Source organism: Paralichthys olivaceus, chromosome 20 (assembly GCF_024713975.1).
Source record: "Paralichthys olivaceus isolate ysfri-2021 chromosome 20, ASM2471397v2, whole genome shotgun sequence".
NCBI lineage: Eukaryota > Metazoa > Chordata > Actinopteri > Pleuronectiformes > Paralichthyidae > Paralichthys > Paralichthys olivaceus.
In genome coordinates, this window is record NC_091112.1 from 7,453,036 (window position 1) to 7,475,296 (window position 22,261).

Here is a 22,261-nt window from a genome sequence, read left to right on the forward strand (position 1 = left end):
CTGAAAACACACACACACACACACACAAACACACACACTTGGCCGGTGTTCAGACTCTGTATTTCTGCAGTAAGCAACTGTAAGCAGTAACTCACATCTGGCCCCAGAGCCTCTAAAGCTGAACACTGTTGTGATGCATGATGTTGAAGTCTTGTTTGAGGAATTTCCCTGCGTTGGTCTTACAGCTATTTCAGCTTCATGTTGCTGTTCTACAATATCAAATACAATTAGCATTAACATACCTTTTAGGATTTGAACAAAATGTGTGTGATTGTTCAGTAAAACAAAACAATTTACGCTCCGAGGCAATCTACTACTTACCACTGTCAGTTCTGCGTGCTTCAATATGCCCCCTTATGCCTGCAATGTGCGTCACGGGGTTGCAGCTATAAGCAAGTAAGGTTTAAACCTTTAAAAACCACTAGAAACTACATTTTAGACCAAACTACACCCAAAAATATACTTGTTAAGCGCAAGTCAGACTCCACCACATTGATCCCCATTGTCTTAAGTTGGAAACATTTTTTCGACAGCGCGGTTTGCAACATGAGCACTTCTGGTTCTTGGATTTAACCACCATGAGCACTCTTCCTTCCCAAGCCCCTTAGCTTGAAAACTTGCAGTTCCACATGTTCATAAACTTGCGAGCAGACTGGCTACAAACATATCCAGAAAGAGATACAAGGATACAGCGCTCACTGGAGCTAATAACTCGTATTTACTTTTGACAAATTCAAGAAACAATTTGGCCTTGGGCGGTGACTTTCCAAAACAATTGAGACTTTCCCAATCTGAATTTAAAACAATTTATGACTTATTTAGGCCGTTTATTTGTAAAATATATTTTATAAGGACCTGTGGCCACCCTATGTCTTCCATATATCTTGTTCTTTAAAACTGTGAACCTAAAAGAGGGTTTTCAAGCACTAAATGCTTCTGTTTGTGACGGTAATATTTGTATTAGTCCATTCTGCGTGTTTCCTGCTCTACAGCAGATATCACTGTATGTGTGAACACATCTTCAAGGTTGTTTTTACCTGTTTGTTTCCCAGACCAGTGCTGATAACGACCTGTTGGTTCAGTGTGTGTGTTTACTCTGAGTCACAGAAAAGTATTTAGGAGACAGCGTCATGCAGTTTTATCAGCGTAGTGGACAACATATGAATTGTTATTATGCTGCAAACCTTTGCCAGATGTTTTTTTTGGTCCCACAGCTTTAAAACTATTTAAACTCATCTTTTGTTATAAGCATGTTCTGAGTGTGCTATGAAGCTGCAGACCGCACAATTAGAGCGTCTGCTTTATTTATTTCTGAACAGCCCCAGAACTGGATTGAAGATTGTGCTTCTCTGCTACTCAGCTCTCCAAACCCTCTATCTAGTGCTTACAATCTATTTAAATATTATTAAGCCCCTGCAGCACTTTACACCTGTTGCTTTAACGTTGAGACCCATCGTGGACTGCATCAAGTACAAATCACATTATCTGGTCTGAGCAATAAGTGGTGATCTAGTTTTGAGGCCAAGTGCGAGAAAGTAGGAGAGAAACTCTTCGTGATTCTCTGTTATTTGACAATAATCTGATTTAAAGACTTTAATGTTGTAACGTGCACAGTTTAAGTTATATCTGCTCTGTTTTTATATGTCTTTTTAGTTAGATATCTAAAAAAAGTGAAACAAACATACAGATATTAGCCAAAAGATGGAATGGCAATGGTTTTGGTGCAGATTGCTGTCTGTGTGTTTTCAGCCCTTGAAGTAGCGTGGACACAGGACTTCTAGCGTACGTGTGTTGGAATGACAACTCCCAAAGTAAACTATAACACAAACATGAACGCCGCAGAGGCAGCTTTGCGTATCGGACAGCAAGATTACTGTGAAAGGTCTAAACAAACTTAGCGAGTCAATGGTTCTATGCTAAATAAAAGCTGTCGAGTACCTCGCCGGAGATGTGAGGAATGAAAGTTGACATTGCTGCCTGCAACTCAGCCCTCCCAAGTAACCTAATACACCAAAATGCAAATCGTCATCTCCCGCATGTATGTGCACAATGAAAAACAAATCTCTCTCTCTCACACACACACACACACACACACACACTCACACAACTCCTGCTCTCTTGCTCCCTTTGCCCCTGGAGGCAGGAAAAAAGCAAAGAAGCTGTACAAAACAAAAAACAAAGTGAATAACAGGAGGATGAGGAGATAGAGGATAACGTTGTGCCGCTCTTCCTCACTAAATAGTGATCACTTTTTCACTGAGTGTACCTAGCTCTTCTCTCTCTCTCTCTCCGTCCCTCCCTCCCTCCGTCCCTCCCTCCCTCCTTCTCCCTCTCTCTCCACTGAAGGGAGATTAAAAGCTGATAGGAGATCGCAAAGACATGTTGCACTCCTGTTCTGACACACACACATGCATATAGACGGTAACATTAGCACTTGTATAGCTGGGAGCTCCTGATGTAAAACACATGTTCCTGCCTCAGCAGTGTGTGCTGGTGTGTCTACGGCTGTTTAAACCAACTTTATCGCTCCATCAGTTCAGAGACAAGGAACGATTCATTCAGAGAGCGAGAGAGAAAGGAGGGAGGGGTGGGGGGGTAGAGGAGAGGAGTGTGTGAGTTGCTCTGTGTGTGTTTGTGTAGATGTATATTAGGGAGACAGTGAGTGATTAATCTCTATTAATCAAACCTTTGGACAGTTGGCCCACTGTTATTGAGACTACGGATAATCCCAGAAATTCAGTGTTGTACAAGTTTGATACCTATTTGTGTTTTCACTTTAATGACAGATGACTTCGGTCTCCTATGTGTAGTAAAATGTTTGACAGCGTTACAGACTGTGAGAACGCGTCTCAGTGGTTCCATTACTTTTGAGCCAAAAGTGATTCCACAGATGCAGAATAAATCACTCGTAAGTACCGTTTGTTTTTCTCTATTGATCAAGTCAATCAAAATCTGGCCTTAAACGAGATAAAATGAGGGCTTTTTTTTCCATTTACACTGATAGGAGACCAATAAACAGTTCATCAACTTCACCTGTCGTCTACATTTCGTTCCTTTGTGATGGTTCTAGGTGCCAAAACGATTCCTGCTCTGGGGGTTGATACTTTGCAGTGGTTCAGGAACAAATGAGGTGGATTTTTCAGGCCTGAAGGAAGCAAACAGCACAGGGAAGCACACCCAGTATCAATATCGAGGTGAAAATTTGACATTTCTGATAATTTAATATATATTAATGTTAAATCAAATTTATAAAATGTTGTCATTGTCTATTTTGGATAATTGTATTAGCAGTTTTCAGACATGAACTCGAGAAAATGTCCACAGTTTGCCTTTCACATTTGAAGGCAGCATGATGGAGGCTCGACATGATGTTTAAATCATCAGACATTTCCGCTCACTTTCCTCGAGATCTGGAAGGAAAAGTACTATAAAATGTCCAGAACAGCCGATTCAGACATTTGTGTTCTCATACACAGCGCCTCCGAAAACTTTCAGGAAACTCTCGACCAACGTATCTGTTTTAAATAACGCTTCAATTGTTGCTTGTGATTTTTTAATCCATTATCAGGCTAATTTACCAGATCGTCACAGCACTTTAGATGCAGTGAAAAAGCAAAGAAGTAGAAATGGGACTTTTGTTTCCTGAGTTCATTTCCTGTGGCTCCTTCGTACCTGGAACTGTTCAGTCAGAAAGTGCTGGGAGTCATGTCATCTAAATTGTAAAGGTGGAGCTGGCGTGAAAAAGACCAGCGGCACCAAAGTTATGTCGGCTTTTGCCTTTTTTCTGGGCCCAACAAAAAAGGAAGCAATAACAGAGACACCTAGTCGCCTGAAAGGTGTAATCCATCAAAGACGAATCAGCAAATTAATATATGAAGTTTTTTATTCTTGTCCCGTGTTTATGTGGTGCCCTCGGTTTAGTTCTGTTTTCACTCCCGGCAGGTTGACAATAGAGTGTTACTGAAGCACTGGATCAGAACTGTTCACATTTTAACTAAATCGCAGGGTTCTGTGAAATTAAAGCGACAAAGCATACATGTCGATAACATTTTGTTGAACCCATTCATGGGATGGTCGAGCGCAGTGAGCGAAATAGCAGAAAACAAATAGATTTGCTTGATAAAGGTTTCTTCTTGCCGCCAGTCGTTCTAGCAGAGCGAACTCATCTACATTTAAATTCAGTGGCCAATGTGTGTGGTCATCCGTGCCTTTTGATTTAGTGTGTGTGTGTGTGTGTGTGTGTGTGAGCGCTTTATTGACCGGCAGATGAAGGCTGCATGTGTGATGAAAAGCAGGCCACCAGATGGACTTATGGGAAATAAAAACCTTTTATTTATTTATACCATTTCATTAAATGGCATTTGTTTCTGTCTCTTGGTGTGAATGTGAGTCCATGTGTGCATATGTGTGTGTATGTGTGTGTATGTGTGTGTATGTGTGTGTGCCTTGTATTTAATGACAAATAGAATAGAGAGATCAGAGCAATCAGGTTTGAATGATTACTATGGGAATGAGGGAGAGCAACTGATAGCGGGAGAGAAAGAGGAGCAAAAGAGACAAAGTCAGATTAAAGAATCAACAAGTACTTTCACGTCAACACTGAAAATATTGCTTCTGTTCTCTCTCTCTCTCCCCCTTTCTTTCACTCTTTCTTTACTTCTGAGTTGCGGATTCTCTCTATTAATTATTTCCCTTCAGTTGAAACAATTTTTTTCTCTTTGTGTACTTTTCTCTGCTTTTGTACTTCTGTATTAGTGCCGTTAATTATTTTTTATGATCATTCTAGTTATTGCTTTGATTATTCTATATCTCATTTTCTGTTTGTACCTGTTCATGCTGTATGAGCTCTTATTTATTTTTAAAGATATCAGATATAGATACCATAGGGTCGCAACCAACAAATCATGTTGTTGATTAAGGCTCATTCATTCTTTTTGATGCCAAATTTGATGCCAAATGTTATTTTTAATCATTGGTTAAACTGTTGGTTATTTTTCTCAGTGAATAGTTTGATCAATCAGATTTTAAATATATTCCTTTTTCAGTTATTTAACAACTTTTGTTGACTGTTTGGGATATTTGCTTCATAACTTACTTCTGTCAACTATTTAGTAATTAATCCACAGTCTAACACATTTTCTGTTGCTTACTAACTCACTATTTGTTTTAGCTGTTGTCCGTGAATATAATAAATGTACAGTGAGTAGTTATGGCAGCACTGCTTCACCTTTGGTCACATTTATTTAAAATCAGTGTCAAGTGCACGAGTCTGCCTGAAAGGCATTTGTTCGGCCAAACAGATTTAATATTCAGGGGAGTTCTTGTGGTTAATGGTGCAGCGTCCAAAGGTCACCCTCCCATCAGTTCATAAATATTTGGTGCACATTTATTCCAGGTTGGGAACTGAGAAGGGTTTTTATGCACCTTCCTCATTAGTCGGAGTCAGACTGCAACTGAAGTGGCTCGTATAGAAAACTACGCAGATTCCAAAGTCAACACTGATGTTTTGTGAGCAGCACAATGCACAATAAACAGAGGGTTTATTTAACAAGTGCCAGCATTCAATTGCAGTAAAAGACACTTAAGTTAATTAAGTGTTGAAGCATTCACTTTTATTAGGTAATAAAGTCATTCATTTTATTAATATACACAAAGTATACAATGTTCTCGGGTGTATGTTTCAAGGTAGATGACAGATTCTTTCAGTTGATAAATTATATCCCTGTTCTATAATTTGTTGTATCTATAATATTCAACAGAAGCAACATTACTCAGTGCATATCTAACAGATGACAAACTATGATCAGTGCTTTTGCGGCTCATCTCAGTGTGGTCCTTTTTAATGTAAAAACAAAAACACAATAATGATGATCAAAGTAAAGAAACAATAACCCCCCCAGAGTTTGAGGTCAGCCACATTGTTTTATGTGATTTTTGTGGTATTCTTTTGTCTCGCTTGATTTTTCTAATTAAGATAATTTTACGTTGGATGCTTTTCTAGGAAAGTTTGTTGGATCATAGTTGAGATGATTTAGAAATGTGGCTCCCCCGGGAAGCTGAGCAGCCTGAGCCTGCCAGCACATCTCTCTCTCTCTCTCTCTCTCTCTCTCTCTCTCTCTCTCTGTCTGTCTGTCTGTCTGTCTGTCTGTCTGTCTGTGTGTGTGTGTGTGTGTGTGTGTGTGTGTGTGTGTGTGTGTGTGTGTGTGTGTGTGTGTGTGTGTGTGTGTGTGTGTGTGTGTGTGTGTGTGTGTGTGTGTGTGTGGCTCAGTTCATGAGTAATAGCTGTAACCTACAGAGAATGTAGTGTGTGACTTCACAATATATGTGTGAACACCAACCTACAACCTGCAGCTTGCTGGACACACTTGTGAGTGAGTGAGTGTGTGCGTGTGTGTGTGTTCTAGAGGGAAAAAAACCCAACGGAAGACAAGGAGTGTCTACATATGTTCCAGCACAGATTCCAACCTCATAAATCACTTCAACTGGTGTTCAACAGTCAATCTCTCTCTCTCTATCTCTCTCTCTTTCTTTCTCTCTCTCTCTTTCTCCTTCCATTGAAACACACTGTTCTTCCTCTGCCAACAGAGAGATTTGTGTTCTGTGTCTCTGTCGTATAAGATTAGTGAAGAGACAGACAGAACCGAAGGAGAAGAGAGAGAGGGAGAATGAGCAGGAAGTAGATGGAGGGAGGGATATAATGGAGGGAGGAGAAAAGACAGAGAAGGAGAGATAGTGAAAAACAAGACTTTTGCCTTTTTCTTGGCAACGTGTGTTTGTGTGTATGTAGCGTGCGTGCTCTTTTGGTCATCTCTCGTCATCGACCTCATCTCTCTCGTGTGTGTGCGAGGTGCACATGTGTGCGTGTGTGTGAGTCTTTATCTGTGTGTCCTGATGTTATCCAGATGTGCAGCAACGGTGGGCTGTAAAACTCAGAGTTATTGTCATAACATTGTTGCTCACTGTGTGCATGTGCATTCGTGTGTGTGTGCGTGCACGCGTGTTGCTTCCTGTCGTCGTCTTAGCACTTTATTACAGAGCTGATGGAGAGCCAGCACACGGACACTCTCTCTGTCTCTCTCTCTCAACCACACACACACACGCACATACTGTATGAGCAAACACCAGAGTCAGTTTTCTGCAGTGTAATTGGTTCCAATATATATTTACACACTCTTTACTCCATCTGTGTCCAGGATGTTGAGCTCTTGCTCTGTTTGCTCATCTGTGTTGGTCCAGTTAGGATCACTGGCAGTGATTGAATATTAATCGTCTGAATTAAGGTCCCGTCAGAGCTTGGATTTATATTATATGATACATAGGGTTAAACTAAAGATTGCAATTTTAACGAATGAGATTTAAAAAAGATTTTAACTATAACTTAACGTACAAACCTGTGTTAACCCGCTAACAGTTCAATAAGGAGCTGACTATTCTGTCACTGACTCTGGAAGTAACATGCATCAAAATGTAGATATTGATCATATTATATTAAATTCATCACTGTGTACATTGCATAAGCTTTATATTAGTATATAGTGAACCTTTGTTACATTTTTATTGAATTAAATTAAATTGCAATAATGAATGATATTTTTTCATTGCCCAGCCCTCGATTATGTTATATAGTGTTAATAATTGCAATATATATTTCTCAAATCATTCATCCCCACTTTCAAATGAACACAGCAGTATGTGCAAAAACTGGTTGAAATAGTCCAAACACAGCGTATGCAAAGAACTAAGTAACTTCAATGATGATTCCTAAATCTTTGTTTTTTTTCTTTACATCACACCTGCTGAGATGTGACGGTTAATATTCTTACTTTTAGAACAGGAGTTTTGTGTCATGTCTTCATGCTCAGTAGGAAAAACAGTTTAAGATGACTAATGATGTGTCACATGGAGCCTTAATGTGGTTTGGTTTCACTTTCTGCCAAGTTTAGTTTTTTTTCCCACAACACCCTCTTCTGTGAATTACTGTCAATCACATGATGAAGGTAAAAAAAAAAAAGAGTCTTTGCCAGGAAACTGTTCCTGGTCTCTCTCTCTCTTTCTCCCCCCCTCCCCCCTATCTCTCTCTTTTCACTCCCCTCGTTTCCACCCGCCTCTCCTCCCCCATTTTTCTCTGCTCACCCCAACCAGTCGGGGCAGTTGGCCACTTCATTTGAGTCTGGTTATGCTCGACGTTTCTTCCAGTTAATGAGGGAGTGACCAAATTCTCTATAATTTTGAATGTCTCGACCTTCTATGTAAAGTGCCTCTGGATAATGTATATTATGATTCGCCGTGATACAGATACAATTTAATTTGATTGAAATAATCTCTCTGTCGTTGTTGACCAAAGCACGTTTGTCACCTTGAAGGCTGTCAGTTTAAAAGAAGAGTTTCACTTTGATGATATCGAGGCTTATTACACATCTATTCATACTCACACACACTAGATTCTCTTTGAGGGAGGGTGGGGGAGGGGGGCCTGTTCATCCATGACAGTTCATCACATATAAGACGTGATATAAGACGTGCCATCAGTTTGTGTGACACTTGACTTGGTATTTTTATCTCTTAGTTTTCCATCCCTAACCCCCGATCCTACATTCTGTTCTGTGTGATATTCTCTGGAGAGAGTTTGACCAACTGCTCTGGATTTCAGCGGCGGCCCGTCTGCCCTGTAGCTCCGTGCCACAGCTCCTGTTGGAAATGATTGGTATCTCTCCTCCGCTCCTTCTGTGGACTCCACTCCGTCCGTGTAGCGCCTCTGTTGTTTTTATTTGTTTTCTCGCTGTGAGGAGACGAGAGAAAAATGTAGCCGCAGATGAAATAATGAAAGAAAACAGAAAAAAAGGAAAAGAGAGAATCAGAGCCGTGACTAGATTTATCTTTCTCTTTTCCTGTCATTGTTTTTCTCCACCTCTCCTGCTCTCCACCCTCCTGTCTGCCTCCATCACCCCCTCATCTCCTCCCATCCCTCTGTCCCTTCATCTTTCTTTTTCTCAGTAATGACTAGGTGCTAAGTATCACTTTAAAGGTCATGATATTTGCTACCTGGAGGTGTCTTTAGTGACTGTAGAGTGTGTGTCTCATTATGAGAAGTGTGTGTAACAGTGTGAGGGGAATAAGTCATCCCTCAGGCTGTATCTGGATGAATGTGTCTGTGTGGGTATGCTGGATATCAAGCTGTTCGTACAAAATCTTTTTCACTAGTGGTAATTTGTTCACTCACTTCCCCTGTTTCTTTCCCTCAGTTTCCCTCTGTTTCTTCCTCTCCTCCTCTCGCTGTCCCTCCCTCTCCCTCTCTCTGTTTCTTTTTCAAACAGATTGCTTTCTGCAGGGGTGGCAGAGAAGAAGAAGAGATAGAGACAGAGAGAAATTGAGATTCCTTGTCCTTGAGTGACCCAGTTCCATTTCTAGCTGAAAATGAAAAAAAAAGTCTGCTTTGTAGTTTTCTTCAACTACTGTCTCCATTACAAGGTTTTTTGTTATTGGTTTTTTGAGTTTAATAAATTTTGCTCAGTGTGGCTTTTTTTTCTCTTTTCTTTTACCTCCCCCGAATGATCCAAACAGCCTTTTTACTCGGTGCTTGAGACAAATCCAGGATATTGATGTGCAGACTGAAGTTATTACTTACAGGGAAGCAGGGATCTAACACCATTAAAATGGTGTATTTCTAAGAATGCTATTTAACATTGTGATTTTTTCTAAATTAGTGTCACGTAGTGTTTGAGCCTTTATAGTGATCACAACAGGTCGTTTCTACAGCTAATTTACCAGTGGATTACCACACCCAGTATACACACTGCAATTTACAATCAGTTTACATCAATATTTAAGGCAGTATGACATTTTAGGATCAGCGAAATTGAGTTACAACCCTCCTCCAACCATCCGATAGCTATGGTGCTTATCCTCTGAGGGTTGCAAGGAGGATAAAATCGTTCCCAGGTGACATATGGTGAGAGGCGGCCTGCACCCAAGGGAAGTCCACATGTAGACACTGACTCACTTCAAACAAATGAATGAACCTGTTCAATTTTGTTGCCACTGTATCATGATGGTATTAAAACCAACAACCAGCAAAATGAACTTCCCTTTTGTCAAACACTATACTTTCAAAGGGGAATAGTACAAGCTATCCGGCACCCGCTTTCGTTTCTTTGTCTTCCTCAACTGTTTAATGCTGTCTTAACTTCCTGCAATTGGGCCAGAAGATCAAACTATCCACCTCTTATTGGCGGATGAAAGTTTGGTCCGTTGATCCAGGCCGTGGTCCTTTAAAGACCTGTTGATTCAGTTCAGACTAAATGGAAAGATCAGACGGTCAGAAGGTTTTATTGAGAATTATATCACTAAAAGCGAAATATTGCAAAAAAAAAACAATAAGTATAAATAGAACATTAGGCCTTCATTTAATTTACGAGTGAGGACGTGACTTTCACAGTAGTTTCTTGCAGTAGGTGCCTGTGGAGGTGTTGGGGCACAGCTTGATTCTCGGCCAGGTTTCCAACCTGTTGATAGATCTGAGTGTTTTGCGGCGGCTGTGTGCAAGTCTAATTAAGGCCTCAGATAAAGTGACAGCTCATTTTTTTTCTCCTCCTCAGTGGATGGAGAGCTGTGTGAAGCACAATATGAAAACCTCTCAACAGACAGGATGTCAGGTGATACTCCCCGAGCAGCCATCTCACTCCCTCCGCCTCTGATAAGGGGAGGGTTATCATACATGGTGCTACCTGGAGCAAATGGAACAGAGATGGGACATCGATTACATGCGCGCACACATACACGCACACACACACACACACACACACACACACACACACACACACACACACACACACACACACACACACACACACACACACACACACACACACACACTCACACACACTCCTCTGAGAATAGCTGATCCGTTTGGTTTCTCTTGACAGCAAGAGCATGGCCATCAACACCCTGAGAATGTGTGTGCGTCTTTTTTTTGTTTGTGTAGCCTCAGTGCGGCGAGAGGACTTTGAGAAAGAGAGGGGGATGAAGGGATGAAGGGCTGGAGAGGGGGGTTAGAGTAATTCAGATATTGATGTGGTGGCACTGCCAAACATCACTGGAGCCTCAGTGGTGGCTCAGGAAAAATACAAACTGAATTCAAAATGAGTTTGAGAATTAAACTACATAGATATTTAGAGGAGCAGGGACATTATGAAAATATACACAGATATACTACAGCTCACATTTTCTAATATTTGCTTTGCTACTCACACTCCCTGGTACAGCTGGGTGTCCTCTGATGAGCCACCTCCACATTTTCATTTAAGAAAATAACAATAGATTTATTGATAATGAAAATGGCTCTGCTCACATTATTTATTTTTCCAGAATCTGATGTCATACTGTCTTTGTCTTTTTAAGTCCTTAACCTTATTGAGAACACGTAGTTTCCCTGTTTTTATAGGAATTCACAGCAACAAGCCCCGGGCAAACTTTTACATCAAGCCAAATTTAAATGACCGGCTTTTTATGTGGGAGCATTGTAAACTACTTAGACAGGCTTTATGCTTTTCAATGTGTGTCTGTGTATAGAGACACACAGACAGACAGCACTTCTCTCTCTGTGGTAGTGTTTCTAGCTCTAACTCCCTCCCTATGAATAATAATAATAACACAGGCCTTACTCACACACATTTTAACACATCTTAAACCTGGTGAATCATACAAAGCAGCACCTACTCGACAAACTGGCTCCCCCATCATTGACACTTCTCACCATATAGTCAACAGCACTCGGCAATATTCTGAAGGGTCGCCGGCGGTTCCGTGCGGTCACATTGAGGCCTGCGTAACGAAATGCTACAGCGCTGTCACTTCCACAGTAATGATGGTTAAAGGTCACAGTATTTCATTAATTTCAGGTCCTCTTTATCACTGGCAGTAGTGCTCTTGGGTGTGAATTGCCTCTGCTGCCGAGTGAATTCGAGGGGAAAAGTCGGTGGGTAGATTGAGCCGTCAGAAGACAGAGATGTGGATTGACGGAGTGAAGAGGTTGAAAAAATGTTATTGTGTCAGTTTTAAATTCAATACCCTGTTATAACCCCTCAGTGGAAATTTGAATTCATACTCTGAGCTGGTTTTTACACACTGCTGCTGAAGTAAAAGCTTGTATCTGCTCTCATTAATGCTGTGGAAGTATTCATTTGTTTTGCTAGGACTCCAATATGCCCCATGCATTTTGATGAGTGGGCCCTAATGAGCTGCAGAGCCTTATCATTTGTCCTTTTGGCTTCAATTTGATGGTGCCGAGCTGCTCATTTGGCTTTAGAGAATATAGGGTTGGTATCTTTTTATTTTTAAATCATTGTTTTAGCTTGTAAATATATATATTTGATATTTGTTTTCTTACTGTGGTTGAAAACTGGATGTTTTATGGGAAATTGCTGGGATAATTATTGGTACTGGAACAATTAAATCTCAGATTTAATTGTATTTAAGGATTTGTGTGTGTGTGTGTGTGTGTGTGTGTGTGTGTGTGTGTGTGTGTGTGTGTGTGTGTGTGTGTGTGTGTGTGTGTGTGTGTGTGTGTGTGTGTGTGTGTGTGTGTGTTACACGCTTTTCCCAGTGTCTTCCTGTACTCAGTGTTCACCTTGACCTGTGCATCTACTCCTCTCCCCTCACTCTGACCTCTGACACAGACACACACACAATTAACCATCTAACCGAGGCTGTGAGAGACTAGGGTTTTTTTTGCCATTTTATTTCACTGTTGTATTTCTCATCTTGTTATTTAAAAGAGTTATCAATGACGCTTTGGCAATATTGTCCTCCTGACATTCATGCCAATAAAGCTTATTCAATTGAATTGATTTAAATTGACTCTGAAAATGTTGGGAACCGTCCAACCTCTTCTAGCTTGTCTCTCTCTTTCTTTGCTACGGCTATAAATTCTGTGTTTTCCTTGCTTGTCAATACATGTGTTGACAGCACACAGAGAAACAGACAGGCAAGACACACAGGTGGAAAAACAGCTAAATTGCGGCGACAGGCTGACTGAGTGATGAATGTAAAAGCTAATGCTAATAATTCATCCTGCCATGTATGGACATAAATTAAAAACCTGGTGAGAGGAGCTTCTTTCAGCACTGCTGTGGAATTTAAAGCCTTAAAAATGGCAGATATCGATAAACGTTCCCTCTGTTCTTGTCGATTTCACTATATTCTTAACCTCTTCTCTCCTCATCATCCCTTTCTCCTTCTTCTCTTCTCCCCTCAGTAGTCTTCATCACCAGTGCTAATTGGGGAGATAAAGTTATTTGGCAAAGCTCGGTGTGTGTGTGGCTGTGAGGTCGTTTAGAGGTGTAATACTCTAAAGGGCCATCCATTATGCAGTTTGGTTGGGACCTCACTGCTCTTCCTCTCTCTTCTTACCTCTGTCTTTCCTTCTCAATCATTTTTACATCTTCCAACTCTTTTTTTTTTGTGGTTCTTTCTTATCTTCTTTTCTCACCCCTCATTCATTTTTTTCCCTTATCTTCTTCCGTTTCTCACCTCAATTAAGCGAATCGTAACTTTCCAAGGTTGTTTGGCGAAGATGTATCGCCTTTGTGTGTGTTTTAGTGCACGTCCTTTCCCTGTTCAAGGTAAAAACCAGTATCAAACTATTCACTCTGCAGCTGTTAGCATCAGTCTAAATTGGAAATGGAAGAAATGGTGTGAAGTGAGAGAAATGTGTTTGTTTGTGTGATGTCTCTGGTGGTCAAATTGTCCTTTTCACTCCTCTGAATTATTAGAATCATTCCATTCAAAAAGATTTATTCAGCGACTGGTTCAGCGTTTGACCAGAGCTTTGACTGCATAGTTCTGTTCACTGAACTGAAACATGGATGAACATTCAGCTCATTAAAGTGAACTGATAATTGTTGGAAAAGCCAATGAGCTGTGCTGAGAGTTAAGTTGAATGAAGATACCGTTTACACACATAACGCTGTTATAATAAAATCCTATATTAAGCTTACAACTTTTCCCAACATCTAACTATTAAAGAAGAAATTTGTAATATTAAATCCCTCTAGGACCAATTAAGCACTTACCTACCTTATCTTTAAGCTGGTCTTTGGGTTCATGGAGCTCAAAGCAGAAAAAAGACCATAGTGGTGTTCTTACAAGTTCACTTGAAACAAATCTTTTCAAAAGTTAAAAACAAGTTCAATGTCTTATTTTCCTTGTATATGTATGTTTTGTTCGAAATATCGTCTTTGTCTTATTTGATAAAGGACATGTTATAATAGGACATATAAAATGTCTCATTATTAAAATGCCATAGCATGTTGGTTCGTTGGCTGGGTGGATGGTTGGCTGGGAAACTGCACCACTTAACCCCATCAGAGTTGAGGCTCCAACATCAAAATGAAATTAGTAACTGGACACTTCGTCAATCAGGTGAAAATGCTTTACTTCAAGTTGTAGATAAGACTTACATAAGTTCATCCATTCATGAACTCCTGTTGATGAATTGGCATCTGTTATTTATTATTAGCAGTACCAGCAGATTATCTCCTACACCAATGGGTCATGAGGGTCTTTGTTGTGTGGGAATGAGCCCACTGAACCATTCTCAGATAAACAAGAACATAGAGTCTAGGACACTTAATACCAATGGATAAGACCACAGGTATGAAGGATGCACTTTATAATAACTCTCTCTCTATCACTCTCTCTCTTTTGCTCTGGGCAGTAGGGTGAGTTAAGGTTTCAGTGTCCTGGTTTCCACACCTGATTATGTGCTCAGTGTGTGTGTGTATGTGTTGCAGTAATGTGTGTTAATGTCAACCTTCAGGGCCTTCCCATGAAGACACTCTACACACACACACACACACACACACACAGAGACATGGTACTTTTCTGGTCAGTGTGAAGTGGGCCCCTGCTCCCCAGATACAAATATTAAAAAAGTTTTATAAGGAAGAAAGTATAATTTTAGATAAGGAATATAACTTCTAACCAAGGATATGCACATGTAGCCTTAAAGTTCAGAATATGTTTTACACAGAACCTGATACAAGTAAAAAATATTAGTTTTAATGAGAATTTAGTATAATTCTATATATATATATACATAATTTAAAATTACCTTAGTTTGAGAGGCCATTTTTTTGTATAAAACTGCGAAGATTGAATCATTTCTTATACAGAAAGAAGAAAATACACACACACACACACACTCACACAAACACACACTGTAGGATATCTTACACTATCTTATCAAAATGATAAGTTAACTTTATAGAATCAGTTGCTTGATACACAAAACCATAACTGGATATCAGTAGTTCAGACATAGACACACACATACACATGATACACATGGGCATACACACACATATACACATGGGCATACACACACACACACACACACAGAACACAACAACACACACTATACACACTACACAGTGGTGTCCAGGTCCATGCACTCCTGAGTCTGCATGCATTGAGGCTGTTTATCAAAATTAGATCAACATGGAGCGATTTCCTCTTTTTCTCCGTTTGCTAATGTGCTTCTCTTGCACCCCCCCCCCCCCCCTTACTCTCTATCCCCCACAGTTCACTGGTTATCAGCCTTTTACCCAGAACACATAACCGAGAAGTCGATGCGACCGCGACTGTTTATCAAAATTAGATCAATGAAAATAGGATTTTGCTTAAGTGCGGCCCAGTGTTTGTTTGTGTACGAAGTTGTGCACGCTTCCTGCTCGTTAGCTGACACTCTACCATTGCTGCGTAAAAGGAGCAGCTACTGTACAAACTGAATTCTAGAAGGATGAAAAGGCCACGGAAGTGAGAGGAAAAAGGGCCGGAAAAGACTGATAGCAAAGGGTGAAAGAAAGAAAGGAGATTGAAAGGAGGAAGGTGGCCACACACAGTGTGTGTGTGTGTGTGTGTGTGTGCGACTATGACCTCACCCCTTTTGTGTCAGGTGGAAATGTGTGTGTATCATGATGATGTCATCTTGTTCCGGTGTTTTCTCCTGCTTTTCTTAAGAAGCTCATCTGTCATCTCAGCCTCTCTCCTCATTCACTGTTTATATACACACACTCACATGCATGCCAATATGCAAACACTCACACACATAATGATAGGCCTGTTGTGAAAGATGACACCTCTCCCACAAGGCTGTGTGTGTGTTGTAGCATCTTATTAACAAAGGAACTGGGTTGTTGTGTCTTCTGCTACCTTATCCAGCCCCTCCGCTGTGCAGAGACTATCACTGTCTTTTTGTATATTTATGGAGCAGTTGCGTCTGTATATTATCTATATTCTCATTGCACATCCTGTTATCATGCACCAGCACATAACACATTCATCACGTTCCAGTTTCAACTTTATTATCTCCCGGTAGACAATGACTTTTGCAAAAGTAACTCACATAAAATCGTGAAAGACAGCGTAGCCTGTAGTTATAATGAGATGAACGTAGAAGACGTGGAAGAAGTTTCAGCAAAGAATTCACATGATGCACATGATATAATGGCCGCATATAAGTTTCAGCTGAACATGGCCTCTCCAGGATTACATCCAGGGAGCTATAGTTGTTTTAAAGAAAACTTTTCAGTCACGATACACACACAGTTCTGGGCATTTCCTCAAACCCTCTTACATCATCATTATGCATGTATACAGTATGTTAGAAGAGCAGAGGATGCTCTTGTGAATGTTTCAGAGCCTACAAATCCAGCATCTTAACACAGCACAGGAGCCTTCCAGCTCCTCTGCTGCTCACTGCATAGCTAATGTCTAAAGACGGATTTTTATTCTGTGAATCCTCTTCACCTCCAGCCTTGATTTTTAAATAGTCTCATGTCATCAACAAGGTTTGTTTTTTTTGAGTCCTGAAATGTGATTTTCTGCAGGTTGTGTCAGCCTCTTCAGAGGGTGGAAGCAGCTGAATGTGCTGCACTGATAGCATTGTGCAGGGAGTGTGAGGGCGGCTGGAGCAGACTGTTGGAGCAGAGCTGCAGGCTGTGTCTGGAGGGAGGGGGAGCTCCGAGCGGCCGCCAGTGAGCTGAAGGTCATGCTCAGGGTGGCTGGGCAGTGGGCGCGATGTCAGGACCCACACCGGCCATTTCCTGCTGAGAAAGTTTCATTCCGCCAATTATTATGTCTCTATGTAGTTTTGCAGTTTTACCACCACAGAAATCCATATGACATTGATGCTCCAAAACCAACATGTGTTCGGTTTTTATGTGGGATTGTTTGTGCTGTAACAAATGAGTATTAGCAGTTTACTTGAAAGCATTTTACGAAACCAGAATAAAACCAGGCATATATTTTTTTTACTTTGTCACCTTTCCTTGATTTCTCAGAGAATGATTCATGGAATCTTAATGGCATGTTCAGGAGACTGATATTTATGAGTCTGTAGCAGATCTTAACATGCTGGGCCCTGGGGGAGATATGCTAAACCTATGGAACCTTGATCCACCTGTTGACTCTTGGAATGGAAGCATGCATTAGTTGGTCCTGTTGCAGCCTCTGAGGAATGCTGCCCTCGAATTGAGACACAGCATATTTTATCGTCATCCTTTTTGTTTTTTCAAATATCTGTTGATTACATAAGGGAGCTGTTTGGTTGCACCCACCACAGAGTTACCAGACACAGGGCACCATGTTACTGACTTTGTGCCGTTTGTGCTGTACCTCACTTTTACTTATTGTCAGTGTTGTTGTTTGTTTCTCCCCGTTAAATAAGAATAAACTTGCAGAATAAATTTAGTCGGTTCAACTTAAATCCGTTCAACTCAAACCCAATTATTCTATTAGGAGACGCAATTTAAATGCACACAGTAGTCTGAGAAACCACACACATGGAGCCATGTGCTTAACACACACACACACACACACACACACACACACACACACATACATACACACAAATAGTTGATGGTTGGTAGCACCTCCACTCTATAGATTGGTCCCAGATGCTAACCCTAACCCAGTGTGTGTCTTTGTGTATGCACATGCTTGTGTTTATGTGTGTGCTTACATCTTTATCTGAAACTACCCCAATCCTTGTGCTCATGTCCATTTCCTACTCTTTTGTGTGTGTGTGTGTGCGTGTGCGTGTGTGTTACAGAGAGAGCAGAACACTGATACAGTGTGTGGGATATTAGACTTGGCAGTATGGAATTTAGTTAATTCCTCCAGCTAGTCTTCTAGCTTGATTAAATAATCGCTGATTTAATGCAAGTCAGTGCATGTATGAGTGTGTGTGTGAGTGTTTCTGCATGCATCTGTGTTTGTGTGTTGGCGTCTGTGTGTTAAAGGCAAGGCTGTCTTACTCTTTAAGTGAATTAAATATAATTTCATTTTGAAAGACTTTGTTTAGAGAGCCCTCTTTTTTAATTTATTTTAGACCGCAGGGCGCCTCAGTTGATCTCTTTCTTCTTTTTCTCACTCTTTCTTTCTGTCTGTCTATTTTGACCAAAAAAAAAAATTTCAGAACTTTCCCATTTTTATTTCTTTGACCCTGCTCGTAGGAAGTTGTATGAAATGAATGTAGTGCGTTTAGAAGTCCAGCTTCAACTCCAGTTCAGAGATGCCACAATATATTGGCTGCAGATGGCAGCTGCAACATTGGGAATACAGAAAGTAAATTTGAGGGACTGTGTATAACAGACCCAAATCAGTGGACGCTTAACTCTTCAGGCCAGCTCTTCCATAAAGATCTAAACAGCCGTGCAATGTAAACAGTTTGTACAACATCTGTAAATTTATGGCTACGAGAGAATGTCGGAACGGACTCAAAGCCACAGCTGAGGGCTCGGGCCACTGTGCGGTTCCACCAGATGTTTTGATGTTAGAATAAAAATCAGATTCTCATGAATGAAGCTATAATTTATTAGTTGGTTTTATGAGCCGAGTCACGAAAAAGTCACAGAGAACAGCCCATAACGTCTGTTTGAATTTAAAGGATGGCAATCATTTTAACCCATTTAATGGGAAGCTGGCATGGCAGCATGAACCCAATAAAGACCAAAAACAAAATTTCAAATTGGGAAATTAGACTTGATCACAAACAAGCCATGAAACATTATATGGAGTCTTTTTTTAAACATATTTCCCCCAAACAAACTCACTTATGTATTGAATTTACTGTCATGTGGGTATAAAGTTCTGTTAGAGCTGCTGTGCATGAGAGCAGAGAGACGGACAAAACCGATAGTGAAGGTTATTAAACCAGTAAATGTTATTTTATGTGCAGACTGCCACTGAGGAGCATATACTCTTAATTTCTACTGGCCTTTTCATGGGCATTATGAGACTGATAAAAACTTCTAATATTAACTTATCAATGTCATAATTCACTCGTTTTTTTGTTCTTCGTCCACATTCTTTTTTTTAATTTACATATTTGAGCACTTAAAATGAGAGAATTCCACATGACTGTGTTTTATTGAGCAGAAAATCAACTTCTTCCTCAACTTTAGCTCAACTTTGTATCTAAAACTCAACTTTTATGTTCATTTGTTGGCCTGGATCTGGCTTGATTAGGAGGAGGTTGATAAAGAGTTTAATTTTCAAAGTAATGAACGTTTGTGTGTATCTGTGTGTGTACACATGCTGCATGTGTGCGTGTCAGAGGGCGTTGTCGGCGGTGCTAATTGAACGGTATCACAGGCCGCAGATAAATAGATGTCATTAGGGCCCTGAGCTCTAATTACCAGCAGCCCTCCTCTGCAGGCTGAGGTGAGTGGGAGAGGCCAGGTATTAGTAATCAATCAGAAAAACAACACGCACGCGCGCACACACACACACACACACACACACACACACACACACACACACACACACACACACACACATATTCTGCATATACACACTGATGTTCAAGAGCACAAGGAGCAGAATCACCAATAAAGTTTGTGTGGCTGTGTGTGTGCATGTATGTGTGTAAACGTGTGCGGAGCCAAGCAGTTGATGATTGAAAAGGAAGTCTAAGATCATGAGTCAAATTGTGTGTCTGCATGTGTGTGTTCTGGAAGATGTTGGGGGCTATTTCTGTACTTTCTGTGTAATTGACACTTGAACCTCTCTCTCTCTCTCTCTCACACCCACACACTCACACACACACACACACACACACACACACACTGTGCAATCCTTGTAGCTTTAGAGTAGCCAAGACATCCCCCACACACACACTTCTCCTCCAAATGTAGCTCACATTCATTAGCCGGTGGAAGCAAATCTTTTCAGGTGTGTGTGTGTGGGTGTGTTGCGATGAGGGGGCAGCTGTGGGGCCATATGTGAGTGATTTGGGTGCTCGGAGGGAAACTGAATTCTGATGACAGACGCACTGTTTGGCTTGCAATTCTAGACACACACACTCATATACACACACACACACACACACACACACACACACACACACACACACACACACACACACACACACACACACACAGGAAGCACACATCAATCAATCACCTGGCTCTGTCGCTCTACATGTGGCGACCGTATGGTGTGTTCGACACACACACACTCACACAGACTGTGAGTGTAAGTGCTCGGCTGTCTGATGTCAGATGGACGAGAACACATGTACCATAAATACTGGGATGTTAGCTCAGGTGTTTATTGCATCAAACATTTTTAGGAGGAGGATGTTTTATCAATCACACATCGAGACGGAGAGAAGCTGTTTTCCATATAGAAACGTGCATCTATTTAAAACTTAGATTTTCCATCCTGATCCAGACACTAGGAAGAATGTCATAGTAAATGTCTGTTTATGAGCCAAATGGGGAGGAAACAAAGATGCAATTACACACAATTTTAATGGAATGGGGGTGAGAGGAATTGAACCACCAACCTTCTGATTAGTGGACGACTCCCATATCAACAGGCGACCCAATACTTTTTTTTTCATGACCTAAGCAATCTCCACCCAACATTAAACAGAGGAGAAACAACAAACGGAAGAAAACATGTTATTATGTTTTTTGTCTGACTGAAGTAAGGATTCACAACTGCCACTAACTCAGAGGGGTTTACTCACACATGCAAATAATATGTCTAAAAATAGGCAATTTACAAAAATAATTCTTCATGGTACTGCACAAACAATATTCTTCAGATACATCTGTGCTGAATTACTGCCTTGTATGTGTGCATGTGTGTGGTGTGCGCTCCCACAGAAATGTAAAGTGGTTAATTGTCCTGTGATCCTCGCGGTGCATTAGATTGCAAAAGCAAACTGAGCAGTGCCGCTCCCACCGGGCTCCTCTGCTTTTAGCTGGCATCACGGAACAGATGCTCCGAGAGTGGATGTGCCGGCAGTTGCTCCGTCTGCAGCTCTGAGACTACAGGAAGAAGAAAAAAAAGTGAAGCGCGGAGCTCTTTTGTGAAAAAGTTAAAACCAGGTAGTTCCAGCCCGTAAAAATATGCTAAACTCTCGGCACTGTCACGAGCTTAAAACAACAAGAAGGCAGCGCTGAAAGAAGGAGGTCCCAGTGGAGGCTAACTCCATGATGGGAAGGGGAGAAACATATTGTGATAACAAGAGAGAAACAAAAAATGACGGCGGTTAAGATGGCAGACACAGGTGTGTTGTGGATTTTAGAGCCGAACCCAAAGGCACGTACAGTATTCAGATCTAGCTGCTGCTTATGTGAAGACAACAACACAATAAAGACAAGAAGAGACAAAAATGTGGCAGACACAGATAAATTCTGGTACCTTTAGACTATGCTGATATATTTATACAGAATTTACGTCAGTAAAAGTCAATAAAACAAAAGAGGGATGCAACAGGACTGAGAGTGGAGGAGAAACAGAAATGTTTGGATGGACAGGCAGATAGAGAGTAGACCGACTCATGGAGGAGAAAGATGTGGTGTGCTGTCCTCTCAGGGTCATGAAGGTGGTGAGTGGGGCCACAGACTTAATGGGATGGAGAAACGTTGTGATTGGCTCATTACTGTGATGGAGCACGGTGCCACGGCGATTGGCCTTTTCACCTCCCTGCCATTTCTTGCACACACAACTTTTCTATGCAACACTGCTCGGTGAACCGCTGAGGTGTGTGCGTGTGTGTGTGTGTGTGTGTGTGTGTGCGCAAAAAGTCAAAGACTTGACTGCAAAGTACCTGCTCCAGTTCAGAAAAACACTAATGCACTTCATACCTCAAGGTGAAAGAGTAGCTCATCCCGTTCCTCGTCTGTCGAGTAGTGCTTGACAAAATTACTGCGGGAGCTCGCATTTATCTCAGAAGTATCTCTTTGAC

At 41.0% G+C, this 22,261-nt stretch overlaps 1 protein-coding gene across 6 annotated transcripts in view; it reads left to right on the top strand.

The window, feature by feature from the left end:
• Positions 1-22,261, top strand: part of trps1 (trichorhinophalangeal syndrome I) — a 108,435-nt gene that overhangs the window by 74,512 nt on the left and 11,662 nt on the right. The gene's annotated exons all lie outside the window — the stretch shown is intronic.